Source organism: Equus caballus, chromosome 6 (genome assembly GCF_041296265.1).
Source record: "Equus caballus isolate H_3958 breed thoroughbred chromosome 6, TB-T2T, whole genome shotgun sequence".
NCBI classification, from domain to species: Eukaryota; Metazoa; Chordata; class Mammalia; order Perissodactyla; family Equidae; genus Equus; species Equus caballus.
In genome coordinates this window covers 9080503-9096876 of record NC_091689.1, presented here as the reverse complement: position 1 = coordinate 9096876, position 16374 = coordinate 9080503, and the positions used below count along the sequence as shown (strand labels likewise).

At 42.8% G+C, this 16374-nt stretch overlaps 1 pseudogene; it reads left to right on the top strand.

The window, feature by feature from the left end:
• The first annotated feature begins 6898 nt into the window (after window positions 1–6898).
• On the top strand, window positions 6899–8839 carry LOC138924880 (UBX domain-containing protein 2B-like; annotated as a pseudogene).
• Window positions 8840–16374: the final 7535 nt, after the last annotated feature.

The following is a 16374-nucleotide window of genomic DNA, read 5'->3' as shown; positions in this document are numbered from 1 at the left end:
CGTGCAAATGTGTCGGATGGGGGCGGTGCCCGCGTGTTTCGCGCAGGGCGGTCCCTCGACTGTCGGAGCTCCTTGCCCCGGCCCCTGTCCTCCGGGCTCGCGGCCCCGAGCTGGGCCCCCACCGTCCCCGCCGTCCCCGCCCCGCTGTGGACCCCGCGCAGCCTGGGACGCCCTGTCGGCTCACTGCGGCCCCTCTGGGCCAGTGAGGAAAACCTGACTCGTTGTTTGCAGGCTGGGCGGGGAAGCAGAGTTTGGAGAAACGGAATTTTCTCTTAGTGAAAGAGTCGTCCAAAGCGAACACTCGTTTTCCAGTTAGAGGAGAGCGTGTCTGCCATAGAAGGGAGTTTTTCGATATCTGTCGAAAGAGCTGAGGCTGGGGGAGGTGCCACCTCTGGGGTTCTTTTGACGATTTTTCCTTAATCTCCCTCCAAACTCATTTTTCTTTTTTCCTTCAGCGGTATCAGATTCTCCCATCGCGATCGATAACTCTCCACGTGTACCTAGTGCTTTGTTTTTACTGTTTCGTCTCATTACGCCTGAATCTAAGTTATTCTTATCCAGGATTTGAAAATGAGAAAACCGGTTCAGAGAGCCTAGGTTTCTTTCGAAGGTCGTTCAATTAGTAACCATTAGCGCAAAGACTGCCAAAGTTTCTTGGCTCCAAGTTGCCGTTGTAGCTTTCACCAGGCTCCTGATCAAATAAGGACATCAGCTAGTGAACTGGCTTAAGTAAATTCTTTTAACAGAATTTCTAGTTTTCAGGGAAGATTTTTCTTTGTTTTTTTTTAATGAAGTGCCTTTTCTGCAGAAGAAAATCAAAATGAATCATAGCCAATTGAGAGTAGGAATAGGGTCATAGTCATCCCAAGTTGCAAAATTTGAAGCATCTTATTTTCTAAAGACAAAATATTTGAAATGGCAATTTATGCCCCTACCGCATAATTTAGCATTTATGGCATACTATGTGGTCTGAGCCAAAAGCCTAAAAGGCAGTAAAGTGAAGTAAGTGGAAACACGTCTGAACAGCAAAGTAGTATACAAATATAAACTAAGAATAGGGGCTCTGTGTTTTTGTTGAATTATTAATACCATAACTATGATGATTGTCGGTCCCTGCTTGTCAATCACTTGGAACTAGGGAGGAAGGGCTCTCCAGTACTGTTACTGCTGACTCTAACCCTCTTAGGCAAGAAGAGACAGGTTGTTTTGAAGTTCCTGACATTGCAATGCTTTGAAACCTGTTTCATGGTACCTTCCCAGTCCACAGCGTTTTTCTGAGAATTGCTCCGTTCATATGGGTAACCCCTGTAGCCAGATTTGTTCTACGTCTGTTGCTTCCCAGAAATGTGAAAGTGGGACAAAGAGAGCAGCAAAGAAAGCTGAGCTACAGAGGGAGAGAAAAACAAATCCACTGAGAGAAGCAGCAACAGGAGACTAAGCAGTTCTTGTTTCCAGCCCCCTTTTGAGGCCCACTCCCCTTTCTGTCCTTGGCCTGCAGGCGAGGGCTTGGCCACCTTCCAAAGAATTCTTTTTTTTTTTTTTTTTTTTGCCTAACTTATTTTGAGTGTATTTCTGTAAATTGTTACCATAAGAACCTTGACTTAGACAAAACCTTTTTAAGAAATTAAAATCTGAAAGGAAAAAAAAAAGTTATCCCAATCACTATAATAGAAAAAAAAAGAGAGAGAATGTACCTGAAACATTTTGAGAAATATGCCAGATCTATATGAAGAAAACCAGAGAACTTTAAGGACATTAAAAATGACCTAAGTAAATGAAAAGACACCATGTTCCTGATGAAAAGATTCAGTATTATAATGATGTCAATTTAATGCAATTTCCATCAAAATCCCAATGGGAAGATTTTGGAACTCAACAAGTTGATTCTAAAATTCCTCCAGAAGGGCCGGCCTGGTGGTGCAGCGGTTAAGTGCACACGTTCTGCTTTGGCAGCCTGGGGTTCGCTGGTTTGGATCCTGGGTGCGGACATGGCACCACTTGGCAAGCCATGCTGTGGTAGGCATCCCACATATAAAGTAGAGGAAGATGGGCACGCATGTTAGCTCAGGGCCAGTCTTCCTCAGCAAAAGAGGAGGATTGGCGGCAGATGTTAGCAGTGCTAATCTTCCTCAAAAGAAAAAAATTTTTTTAATAAAATAAAATTCCTGCAGAAGACTAAACACACACAAGCACAGCCAAGATATTCTGAGGAGAAAAAAAAAAGAACAAGAGGCACTAGTAAGGGCCTTGCCCTACCAGATAGCAAAATGTTCTAGAAAGCCACAGTAACCAAAGCAGCCTGTGACTTACAGAGAACACGCCAAATATTGCTAGATCAGTGAAACACAATACAGAAACAAGCATGATTACATGGGACTTGTTTTACTTTTACTGTACATGATAAAATTGACTTTAAATTAACGGTGTACGCACAAAAACAAACACATAGATAACAGAAAACAGATTGGTAGTTACCAGAGGGTAAGGGGGTGGGAGGAGGACGAAAGGGGTAAAGGAGCACATATGTATGGTGACTGATGGATGGAAACTGGACTTTTGGTGGTGAACACAATGCAGTCTATTCAGAAGCCAAAATGTAATGATGTACCTCTGAAATTTATGTAATTTTGTAAACCAAGTGACTTCAATAAAATAAAAAATTAAAAGTGAATAAGATAAAATAAAATAATGGTATAAATAATGAATTGTTCAATAATTTTGAGACAATGAGCTGCCCATCTCAGCAAGGCTAAGTTCCTTCCCACACACCATGCACATCAAGTTCCAGAAGAATTAAAGAGCTAAACATTTCTTTAAAAAAATTAAATATAAGGAATCTTTAAAGTTTGAAGTTCAAATTCACTTCTTAAAGAAGTACTATCTTTATCAAAAAGGCATGCAATGCCATTTCAAAAAAACTTAACTTTAGAAATATAATATGTATGTCCTGCTACTGCATGATTTCATATTACCACGAATGAAATTGTATTTCTCAAAGAAATGCTATATCATGCTCCTAACTTATAAACACTCTTCTGACTTTTATTCCCCAAGAGTAACACTCTGCCTAAAATCAGAAATGTGCAGCTGAACCCTCCAAGCACGTGACCAAGACCTCTCAGCACAGGAGAGGATCTGGTATTGAGAGGCAGCTCACTGGCCTGAGGCTCCAGCCCTGTGTTACTGTGTGAGGAGAGAAGTGAGTTGTAAGCAGCTGCCATTGGTAGCTTCCCTGGCACCCCTCAGTCCCCTCTGCAAAATGCTTATGATCAAAGGAATAAGGAAAGGTGAGCTGGTTACTAGTTTAGGCAGTAAGGCTGGAGAGAAGGGAGGAGAGGGTATCTTCGTACAAGAATGACAGTGTCAACTGCCAGAGAGCATAGACCTCAGAGTCCTGGTCCAGAGCCTGCTTGTTATTGATACCTTGCAGCATGCAAGCCCACAGGGGAACAGAAGTAATCGTTCATCTTTAGGACATGAGCCATTGTCCTGGATCTGGATGTCACTGCTCTGCTGCAACAGCCTCTTACAGCAGATCAGATGACTGAGACCTAAAGATTCCTCCAAATGAAAATTTCACACTTGAAATTGGGTCGTGAGTGGGGAGGGTGAAATTGAATGATCTACTTGTTTCATCAACTAGATTTCTTCATGGAGAGGGAAAGGGGGGAAAATGGAAGAGAATGAAAAGGTATGAATATTACCTTCAAAAATAGGTTTTGGTAAAAGAGTTTGTACTAGAGAGGAGTCCGTGTGCCTGGCACCCACCGCCCCAGGATTGAGTGGTCAGAGGCAGGTCTTTCTACATAAGTTACCACACATTGTGTCTCTTGGCTTTGCTGCTAGACCTAGCCACGAAAACCTGGCCCGGGAATTGACCCAATCACCGCAATCAAACATACAAGACAAATCAGCAGTGTTGGAGGAGGCCTGGCATGAGAACTCTGCGTTAGACTGTGACCCAGCAAGCCCATCAGAGCCTGGTTCCGGGAGAGGCTGACCATGATGCACATGGAGAGAAAGCTGGAGAAGCAGAAATCAAGCTCAATGCGAAATTAAGAGAAGCCAGGGGTGGCTGACGGAAAAGGAAGCAACAAAATAACAATATTCCAGTGACCCGCGGCAGCTCTGGGCACCCATCCTGAGAGCACTTTGCAATTCTGCACAAAATAAGCTGCGGGATTCCCCGAGTGGCTTTATAGTAAACCTGTGATCACCCAAGAGTGCCTTTAATTCTTTTCGGTGTCTAACCTGGAAACCCATGGAATCATCCGAGAAATGGATAAGAAAGGCTGTAAGAAAGATGGAGACCTTGTGCTTAATTCAAAACACAAAAAGAGAAAAGAGGAATGGGGAAAGACAGTGAGAGAAAAGTGAGATCAAAGGGCTTAAGGTCTCCAGGGCCAGGGGAAGCAGCTTTGGAATCTCAAAGCCTTGTAGAACCTGAAAGTTCAAGCAGTCTTTCATTCTTTCCTTCAACAAATGTTTCCTGGGCCCTGACTACGTACAGGGTAAATAAAGGAGACAGCAGTGTGGCTCTTGTTCTCAAGAAGCTGGCGGTCTGGTGGAAGGACAGACACCGACAATCACATTTCAATACTGTGTTTGCTTCCTGGTCCCCCTGTAACAAATTATACCAAACTTGGTTGCTTGAAACAACACACATTTATTATCTTATAGTTCTGAAGGTCAGATGTCCAAAATGGGTCTCACCGGGCTGGAATGGAGGTGTCAGCAGCGCTGCGTTTCTTTCTGGAAGCTCCAGGGGAGAATCTGTTTTCTTGTCTTTTCCAGCTTGGAGAGGCTGCCTGCTTCTCTCGCTCATGGCCCCCTTCTGTCTTCACAGCCAGCAATGGCCAAAGGAGTCTTCCTCACCTCAAACGTTAACTCTTCTGCCTTCCTCTTCCACATTTAAGGACCCCTGTGCCTACATTGGGCCCACCCGGATAATCCAGGATAACCTCTGTATTTTAAGGTCAGTTGATTAGCAACTTTAATTCTATCTGCTGTCTTAATTCTCCATTGCTACATAGCATAACATTTGCACAGGTCCTAGGGATTAGGACATAGACGTCTTTGGAGGAGGGCATCATTATTCTCCTACCACAAGCATGATGCGTGTTATGATAGAGATCGTGCTGTGGGAGATGGTTCCAGTCCAAGACGGCAAACTAAATGCATGCTGCAGCCTCTCCCTCCCATTCCAAATGGTTTTCAATAACAGAAAAGGTATACAAATAAGTAAATAAATTCCTAATCACCCTGGACAACAAGGAGGGCCCTTGGTGGACCAGAAACCCTGAAGAATCCCTGAAAGATGGAGAGCAGGCGAGAATTAGTCTGAGAGGAACACCACAGCCCAAAATGTGCATAGCAGGAGACTGCCACAGGACCCGAAAACAGCGCCAAGAGCACTCCAGGCACAAAGAGGGTGGAGCCAGGGAGCCCCTGGGTGCTCACTGATTATTCAAGGTGCCACTGCAGGCACCACGGAGCATGTCAATCACTGCGCACACACTCCCCCCTCCTGTCTCCTGGGGCCAAGAAATTCTAGCAGGATTATCTGCTCCATGGGGGAGTGGTGGATATGAGATCATTAGGTGGAGAGAAAGGACAGTGTTCCTGGTTGCTGGTGACACTCAAGAGGAAAAGGAAGTGCCCACTTGCAGAAAATGAGCTGCCAGAATGCCCCACCATCATTATACCCCCCACCTGCCTCCAGACACTTACCAGCAATAGATTATGATAGACACTGTGACATTATCTCATACCCCCATTGCTAAGGAGTATACAAATGGAGAGGGCAAACAGTCTAACAGGGAATCTCAGATAAAAGATATGCTTGCAACCAGTAAGTATCAAACGCAAGAAAATCAACATCTTGAAAGGATATCAAATCCGACATACAGAAGAGCTTTTACCCAGTGAAATAGCCTGTAGAGCAAGAATAGAACTTTAGAATAATTATAACATTTAGGATGCAAAAGGATATCACATTCTTTTTTAAAAAATCAACTGAAAAATTGAGCATACTTACGAAACAGCAAAAAACCCTCAATAGAATAATCAGAATGGGCACAGCAAAAGGGTACGTGTGTACCCTGGGGGACTAAACAGATACGTTTTTCTATCACACAGCACAAGACAAAATATGGAATGTGTTTATTATGAGAAAAAGATAAGATATGCAGAGGACCGATCTAAAACTTTCAATATCAGCTAACAAAAGTTCTGAAGTAGAAAATAGAAAGAACGTGAGAGGAAGTTTTATTCAAATAAGTAAAAGAAGAAAATGCTCCAGAATTGAAGAAAACCGTGAATCTTCAGTTCGAAAGGGCTCACCAAATGCCAATCAGGGTCCTTTTGTAAAACTAACACGTAGATCTATTGTGATGCAAATGTCACCGTGAGGAGGGAATCCTGAGAACTTCCAATGAGGAAAAAAACATGAACTACAAATGTGTGTGAACCATATTGACATTAAATCTCTCACTGAAAAACAGAAGGCAAGAAAAAAAGGGAGAGAATTTTTAAAAGTTCAGAGGAAAGATATCTTTGAATCTAGAATTATATACACAGCCCAACCATCATTCAAGTCTGAAAAGAAAGCCTTTTTCAATTGGGGGAAGACTCAGAAAGTTTATCATCTACAGACTTACTCTGAAATAAATAATTAAAGAGGATAGATCAGCACTAAGAGAAATGAATCCAGGAGGAAGAAGCGAGAGGCAAAAAGCAGTGGCTCTAATACATTTGTTCAAACTAAAGAGTAGGACAAAATAGGCACGCGCATGCGCACACACACAAAAGGAGGGGGGAGGAACAGAAAGAAACATTAGAAGGATAAGAGGCTGGGGAGCTGGCAGAAGATGGCGAGGGCAGTGCCTAGCCACAGAGTAGGGGACGAGATCTTCAGGCTCCCCACTCAGGGCACAGGATTTACAGAACTTAGTACAAATGTGAAGACTTTGCAAAGAAACCTGAAAACAACCAGTGATGAAGTATCAAGAAATAAATTGGCCTTGGCAGAATGATGATGAAAGGAGATGCAAATCTTCCAAATCTGATAGACCTAAAGTTAGAGTCTTTAAAAAGCACATTAGTACCACCTCAAAGGTTTTCCTGATACTGGTGTTTTGAGACCAGAAACCAGTCAAGGAAAGGGTTAATGAAAATCAGATCCATAACTGAACATGGTCTGTCAAACATTTTCCAGACGAGGAGAAAACTAAATGTGCTGTTCTTCGAAAGTTGATGTCCTCTCTTTGCAGATGTTGCCATTCTGCAGTGAAACTTACATGGTTGCAGCCAGACCCCTGCAAATCGCTCCAGGGCTAAATGGCATGTTGCATTGAACCTGTTATGCAATGGCATTGAGCTTCTTATGTAAGGGCCTACGCATGTGCCCTGATCAGGCCCAGTTGTTAGACAGTTGTAGCACATTTTCTGCACTCTGGAGTATAAAACCTCCACCTGCACTAAGCTGGGGGGTTGGGGGTACTGCTTTGGGAGCCATCCCCAGTGTTTTGCACTGCTTGCGCAAGCACTAAACCTTTTTCTTCACCCACTTCAGCCTTGGTTGTGCTTTTCAGCTCCACGCTCGCTCGCCATGAGATGGACCCATTGACTTCTGTTACAGTATGTTACTTGGTTCAGATGCTGACCACCACGGCACCCCATTGTAAGGTTCTGTTCAAGTGCGCACGAGTACAGTGGATTACATAAATTTGACCTTCAACCAGGAAAATTGTGAATGCACTTTTCAGAGAGGTGAGGGAACCTGGGACCGTCCCTCTGAATGAAACGACAAGAGCTTCAGGTGATGACAAATCTAAATCATTTCCGGTTGGTGGTTACAGATTGGGTCATTCCATTTATAAACAGTCTGAAGCCATCCGTGGAGAAAATCAGCGGTAAGATGGTCAGGTGATGACAAATTGAAGTCATTTTGCTTAAACTATGGAGCAGCAGTTTCAGTTTAGATGATGGAGAATTGAAACCTCTCAATGACTCAACAAATGCTCACTTTCTGGAGTCTGTTAAGAGAAGGGCGACTGTCATTGTATGTATGCCTGAAATTCAGCAACTTATTAGAGAAATTCTTTAAAGTGGCATTACTGCTGGCAGAAGATTTCAGAAGAGACTCTCCTGGGGCTTCAGCGACTGTTTTTGGCGGCCAAGTGAATCTGGACATGGAGGATCATGAAGACGAAGAATACATAAAACCCAGAGTAAGGTTCAAGGCTGTTAGCGGAGAAAAGCTAAAACCTGGAAGCCTCACATCTGAAACAGTCAGTACACCTTCCTCCCTAGAAGAGGGGAGAAACGAATGCTTAATGTAGTTGTTCTTGCTGATGATTCGGTGCCAACAACAAAAACTCAAATCAAGTTAGCAGATGAGAGTCATTTGATGCAAAGATTCAAGAGGACGCACAGGATCCTGGATGCTGGGAATTTTATTGTACAGTTGCGTCCTGAATTTGCAACTCTTGACTTTATTTTTTTTTAATTTTTTTTAATAAGATTTTATCTTTTTTCCTTTTTCTCCCCAAAGCCCCCCGGTACACAGTTGTATATTCTTCACTGTGGGTCCTTCTAGTTGTGGCATGTGGGACGCTGCCTCAGCGTGGTTTGATGAGCTGTGCCATGTCCACACCCAGGATTCAAACCAACGAAACACTGGGCCGCCTGCAGCGGAGCATGCAAACTTAACCACTCGGCCCCAGGGCCGGTCCCTCTTGACTTTGTTTTTGTGACTTCATCTCTAAACAGAGAGCTAACGGAGGAAAGCCTGCCACAAGAAGCAGATATTCTTAATACTGTGGTGCTCCAGCAATAAAATAATATTGCTCCTATCCATGAAGTAGCAGGTAGGAAAGATAATGTGCCGGATTGATAAGGAAAATATTTCCAGCATAAAAACAATCAAATTATTTTTATTACTTTTACAGACACATTTTGGTTTTATTCTTATTCTATCTTCCAGCCTTAGTATAAAGAAATTTGGACTAGGTGTAGATCTTGAGATAAATACGTTTGTGTTTTCAGTTCCAGGGCTGGTTTACGTTGATAGCTTTTAAATATCCAGGCAGACCAATTTGTTACATGCTCAGTGTTCATGTAACAACATTTGTTTGCCGAAAAAAAATGAACAAAACCCCGCTTTTTTTTTTCTGCTTTATCTCCCCAAACTCCCCCGTACACCGTTGTATATCTTAGTTGCAGGTCCTTCTAGTTGTGGGATGTGGGACGCCGCCTCAGCGTGGCCTGACGAGCGGTGCCATGTCCACGCCCAGGATCCAAACCCTGGGCCGCAGCAGCAGAGCACACGAACTTAACCACTCGGCCACGGAGCCGGCCCCAAAACCCCTTTTTGATAAATGCATTTGGTAGAATTTGTACTAGAGTTTCTTGATGCTGCATTGACCAACAGCCATTAAGAAATCTTTTTATCAAATAAGTTGGAAGTGTTTCTGTGATATAGACTGAAAAGTATCTATATTCTGATTTTGAAATAAATTGATTATACAATAATTATTTCTCCTATTAAGATTTTATACATTCTTTATTTATTGATTTAGCTATATTACTAGTACAAAAAAATAAATTTGGGCATTGTATTTTGTAGAGCTATGACCATCATAAACTAGAAGCAAAGAGACATAAAGGTCAGCAATTCTTGAAAATATGTGGTAAACAGCACTTGAAAAATCCAGTAATTAGGGGCCAGCCCAGTGGCGCAGCAGTTAAGTTTGCATGTTCTGCTTTGGCGGCCCTGGGTTCACCGGTTTGGATCCCGGGTGGGGACACGGCACTCCTTAGCAAGCCATGCTGTGGTAAGCGTCCCATATAGAAAGTAGAGGAAGATGGGCACGCATGTTAGCTCAGGGCCAGTCTTCCTCAGCAAAAAGAGGGGGATTGGCGGCAGATGTTAGCTCTGGGCTAACCGTCCTCAAAAAAAAAAAAAATCCAGTAATTACAATCCATCTCAGAGCCTGTCAAGATCACATTCATTCATTTATTCAACATATTTTTCTAGGGGACCCACTATATGTACTAAACACTGTTATAACTGCTCGAGCATGAATATATTCTACTCCAGGACAAAACTAGTGTGGAAATTTAGGAATGTATTGTCTGTCAGACATACTGGATCTAAGGAATGTCCAGCATAAATGTTTGCATTTCTGCTGCAGCCAAGTGGTTGCTGAATGAGGTGGGGTACAGCACGAATGATAGAAAAGCTTTTGCTTCTTCCCAGATACCACCTCATCCTTGGGCACTACTCCTGATTCGTTTTCTATTTCTGCCATAACAATTTACTACAAACTTAGTGGCGTAGAATAACAGATTTGTGATCCCACAATTCTGTGGGTTGGAAGTCCAACCTGAATTTTGCTGGCCTAAAACCAGGGTGATGGCAGGGCTGCATCCCTTTCAAGAGGCCCTGGGGAGAATTGTTTCCTTGCTTTTCCAGCTTCTAGAGGCCACCTGCATTCCTTGGCTTGTAGTCCCCTTCTTCCATCTTCAAAGCCAGCAACCTTGCTTTGCTCTGACCCTACTTCTCTCATCACATCTCTCTTACAACAGCCAGGAAAAAGTCTCTGTGCTTAAGGACCCATGTGATGAGAGGGGGCCCGCTGGATAATCCAGAATTATCTCCCCATCTTAAGAGCTGTAGTAACCTTACTCACATCTGCAAGTCACCTTTGCCATGTAAAGTAACATATCACAGATTCCTTCTGGAGGCTCCAGGAGAGTATCTGCTCTTTGCCTCTTCCAACTCGTAGAGGCTGCTGGCATCCCTTGGCTCATGGCCACATCACTCCGATCTCCTCTGTGTCCTCACATCTTTTACTACCAACTTTAATTCTCCTGCCTCCCTCTTATAAGGACCCTTGTGAGTACACTTGGCCTACCTAGATAATCCAGGATAATCTCCTCATCTCAAGATGCTTGACTTAATCACATCTGCAAAGTCTCTTTTACCATATAAATTGACAAATGGACAGATTTGGGGGTTAGGACATGAACATTTTGGAAGGACCATCATTCTGCCTGCCACAGTCTACCTTTGTCCCAAAGATTCACATCCATCCCAAATAAATTCACCCCGTCCAAAGGTGCCAAAAGTCTCAACCCATTACAGCTTCAACTCAAAGTCCAAGACTTTGTCTGAATCTTGCCAGCTTAAAAGTCCCAAATCTCATCATTTAAATGATCTAAATCAAGTATGGGTGAGGATTTGGGTATGATTCCTGGGGCACAATTTCTCTCCATCTGTGCCCCCGTGAACCTACCAAACAAGTTATCTGCTCCCAAATATAATGGTAAGACAGGCAAAGAATAGCAGTTAATCATAGACATTCCCATCCAAAAAGCAGAAGATAGAATGAAAAAAGGAGCTACTGGTCCCAAGCAATTTGGAAATGCAGCCAGGTACACTGCATTCATGAAGTTTTAAGGCCTGGGAACAATCTTCTGTGGCTCACATCTCCATCCTTTAGGCTTGTCACTCTGTCTCATAGTCATCTTTCCTTTTTCACGAAAAGTAGCACATGTTTGTAGCTGAGACGTTTTATCGGCTTGTTTCCTGCCTGTAGAATTTTTGGGAGTCTGACCACCTTCTTTAATTTCATACTCTATCCCTTTCAGTTTAAGATGGCAATGTTTCTGCTGGTATAACGTTCTCAAGAAACTTGTGGATCTCCTGTTTGTCTCATGGTAGACAGGAGTTTCCTCCACAGATCTCTCCTAGATTATGGCATCTCTGTTTTCAGCTTTTTAGGACATGGCTGAGGTGATCTATGAATCACACCCTTAAATTGTTTAAAAGGCCTTTTGTGTGACTGAATACTCAGACCTTCTGATCTTTCTGAGATATCAGCAAAAAGTCATACAGCCACATCCTCATCTCTTTCTCTAGAGCAGGCTTTTCTGAAAGTGAATCTCCTGCCATTTGGGAAGGCTGAGAACTTCTCAAATCATCAAGTCCTGGTTTCTTTATATTTAACAGTTCTTTCCTCACTTCGTCTATCTCTTCTCACATTTTTCTGTCATCAGCAAGAAGAAAGCATGCCGCACCTTCCACATGCATGAAAATCTCCTCCACGAAATATCTAAGTTTATCACTTACAACTTCTGCTTTTCACACAACTGCAGGACGCAATGCAACTAAGCTTTCTGACACTGTATGACCAGAATCTCTTTTCCTCCAGTTTCCAGTGGATGCTCCTCATTTCCTTCTGAGCCCTCACTGGCAGTGCCTTTAAGTTAATTCCTTATTTCTACTAAGAGTCTGTTCACAATGATGTAGATATTCTCTGTCATGATTTAGGTGGTGTCTACTATGCTTCATACTTCCTTCAAGCCCTCACTAGCATTAACATCCACATATCTGCTAATGGTCCCTTCAAAGCAATCTTGGCTCTTTCTGTCATTTTTTTCAAAATTCTTCCAGCCTCTACTCACTATCTAATTCCAAAACCACTTCTACATTTTTAGGTATTTGTTACAGCAGCACCCCACTCCAGGTAACATAAAAGCCTGTTATGTCTACTCACTGCATGTTGACTCAAATGTGCTAATAGGAAATTTGGAACTCACCTTTCTCTCGTGGTTCTGGTTATTTTTAGGTGGTGAATTTACCTGTGCTAGGGGTTTTAACACTGGGAGTGCTACCAGAACTGCCACAGGATAAAAGTGTTGATCCCACCACCACGGAGAAAACTTTTTCTTGGTGTCATAAGATAGAGGAAGAAGATTATTCTAAGTCTTCCCCTCAGAATAGAAAGCACTGCTCCTTTCTAGTTATTGAAAAGAACTTGGATAATACATAAATAACAGTCATAGTTTACAAAGACTCCTGGGGGGCTGGCCCATGGCCGAGTGGTTAAGTTCACATGCTCTGCTTCGGCAGCCCGGGTTTTCGCTGGTTGGAATCCTGGGTACAGACATGGCACCACTCATCAAGCCATCCTGAGGCAGCATCCCACATGCCACAACTAGAAGGACCCACAACTAAAAATATACAACTGTGGACCCGGGGGGCTTTGGGGAGAAAAAGGAAAAATAAAATCTTTAAAAAAAAAAATCTGTTAAAAAAAAGACTCCCAGGGACAAATGACATTTTCACAGGAGCAAAGTCATTTTCCTAAGGAAATAATTTATTGAAAGAAACAAATATTTTAAATAAAAGGAGATTGCCCTTTTTTATTTATTTATTTTTTCCTACCCAAAGCCCCAGTGCATGGTTGTATATTCTAGTTGTAAGTCCTTCTAGTTCTTCTGTGTGAGCCACTGCCATAGCATGGCTACTGACAGACGGGTGGTGTGGTTCTGTGATGGGGAAGAAAACCTGGGCCACAGAAGCCGTGAGCAGAACTCTAACCACAAGGCCATCAGGGCTGGCTTGATTGCCCTCTTTTAGACTAACAAAACAGGAAAAAACTTAACCAAACCCTGTAAAATTATTTGCAATTTTATTCTTGTAGTTTGTTTTTGTCAGTTAGGTGGAGTGCCTATAGAAGCACATACAAAAACAACTTTTTTTTGTATACAATAGTCTTCCATTTTTGTATATAATAGTCTTCCAAAATATACAGGTTTACATTAAGAGAGAAAGTAAGCATCCAGAAGGGACGAACAATACTTCACACGTGCTACATAGTTTTCTGCTTCATTTAGAGTTGTTCTGCTGAATTCTTCTTATTGCTGCAATCACTGTAACTTCAAAAATTTATAATCATCTCAAAAAAGATTATGTAGCAATGAGCAGTTAGACGAGCATGCATGAAGTCAGTCGTTTTGCATGACGTATGTAATAAAAAAGTTTGAAGTGTCTGCTTACCAATGAATGTTTTCATGGAAAAAAAAAAAGGAAAGAAATTTCAGAGATTAAAAGTGATGGCCATCTCCACATGGCCTGGGACTAGGATGCTCTCCTCATCAATGGACACAGATCTTTTCGTCTCCTCAGCAGGCATATTTGAAGAATAGAGGAGAGAAGAGGTCACGTGCCAATGTAGTATAATGGTGGGTACATAGACTTTCGAGCCAGATTTCTGGAATCCAAACCCTGGCTCCACCACTTACTAGGGATGCAACCCTGGGTAAGTTATCTAATCTCTCTGTGCCTCAGTTTCCTCATCTGTGCGATGGATATAATATCAGTGCCTACCTCATAGGGTTGAGGATTGCAAGCACTTTTAGTTGTAGCATGCCTGACTCATAGTAAACGGCTCATAGTCAGTGTATATGTGTTTTTTATATAAGTAATAAAGTTAACAAAAGACGCGTATTTCTTGGAGGGAAAAGTGTGATTGCTAAGATAAAAAATAGTGGCACTGGAAAATAAAGTCAAAGAAAGCTCTCAGAACATAAAGTAAAAGAATTGCATCACAATACCCAAGGCTTACCATTTGGGGGGGAAAATGGCTATTTCTATAAGATATATGTCTGTATGTAAACTCACAGAAATATAGAAATATGTCTGGTAGGATACTTGCCTCTGTGGAGGGACTGGAATTGGGAGAAATGACCAAGGAGAATCTCAGCATTATTGTTAATATCTGAATCTTTACTGTTTTGTGAGAACGTATCTGTGTGTTTTTTATGAAATAAAAAACAAGTAACATTTTTTTTTTTTGAAATCCACATTAAAAAACAAAGTGCCCAGGAAGCAATAGGAGGGAGTGGCTAACCCCGCCATCCGGGAGTCAAGGGAAGTCACAGAAGGGATGACATCAGAACTGGGTCTTCAAGGAGGAATGCTGAAGACGCAGCAGCTTGAGGATAAAAGGATGTATCTGAGGAACGACCAGAAATTGTATCCTCAGAGTTCGGGAGTGTGTGTTTGGGTAGAGAGAGGAATGGAGGAATGGGAACGCGATCAGGCTGCAAGGATGGGTTTAGAATCAATTGTAAAGGGCTAGTCTACCAACAAAGCAGGTTGCACTTTGTGGAGACAACTTTTTAAGCCACCTAAGGGACATGATCACAAAAGAAGTCTCCTTTGGCAGCCAGGGGAACATGGATTGGAGAGGTGGGGATGACTGCTTAGAGAGCTGTTAAGGAAGCTGCTGCATTGCCCAAGCAAGAATTGCCCCCTAAGTGACAAAATGGCGTCTCAGTAGGGAGAGAGAAAGGGCTTGATCTGAGCGGTAATTAGGAGGAGGAACCCACAGTCCTTGCCTTGCAGCATCTACCCCACTTTTTTGTAGTAACTATACCCTGCTTTGGGAATCCCACTTGTCTTCACCCTTAGCCCTTGTGCTTTCGGCTCTGGGCTCTGGGGGTAGGACACATGATCTAGGTCATTAACTCATTCTGTTCCCTTGGCCACCATTCCTGGAGGAGCATATGACCCCAGTCAGGGTAAGCAGGCCACCAAGACCCAGGCTGGGACTTCCGTAGGCAAACTCCCTCCTGCTGGACCAGGGGGTGTGAGGATGGAAGCCTGGAGTGGCCAGGTTTCCAGGGACCTGGGATGGAGTCCACCCAAGGGAGGTAGAGCCCATAGCCGAATCTTGGTAGCATCTTTTGAGCTCAGAATCAAGCCATACCTTAGCCAGCTGTGGTCATGGACTTGTCATTGAGCCAATGATTTGCTTATTTTATTTTATATTTATTTTACTTGGTTTACCTGAGTTGTGTTTTCTGTTCAAACTGACTTCGAATTGAGAGTATTCAGAGTGTCCCTAATGATTAGCAGTGGGGACAGGGAGCATCTCTGGAGTCCACTGCTCTTAGCCTCATGGCAAAGAGTGAGGACAAAAAGATGTCTGAGCTGCTGTCAGCTCCTCTTAGGGATGGGCAGATATTATGTTCCTTTTTTGCTAAATTAGCAGAATCTAAGGCTTTAGACACCCTGGAAGGGGTGGCCCAGACCAGTAGGACTCCCAGACTTGGGATTTCACAGATTTCAGCAGCAAAATTACAAAGGAAAATCACAGGGTCCAAATTAGAATTTCCAAGTTTTAATTTTGTTAGGTAAAAACTTAAAAACAAAATAAATAAACCACTACCTTCTACCATCACCATAACATCATAAAAGAAATAATAATTTCACATAGAGAGTGAGCAAGAGAGAAAGAGACAAAGGATAACTTTAGAATAAAGGACAGTCCTTTAAAATGGATACTTTTGGGGCTGGCCCCACGGCCTAGTGGTTAAGGTCAGGGCACTCTGCTTCAGCAGTCTGAGTTTGGATCCCTGGTGTGGACCTGCACCACTTGTCAGCAGCCATGCTATGGCAGCAACCCCTATATAAAATAGAGGAAGATTGGGACAGACGTTAGCTCAGGGTGAATCTTCCTCAGCAAAAAAAAAAAAAAAAAAAAAGAATACTTTTGGCTTTGTGAAAGACACTATGTT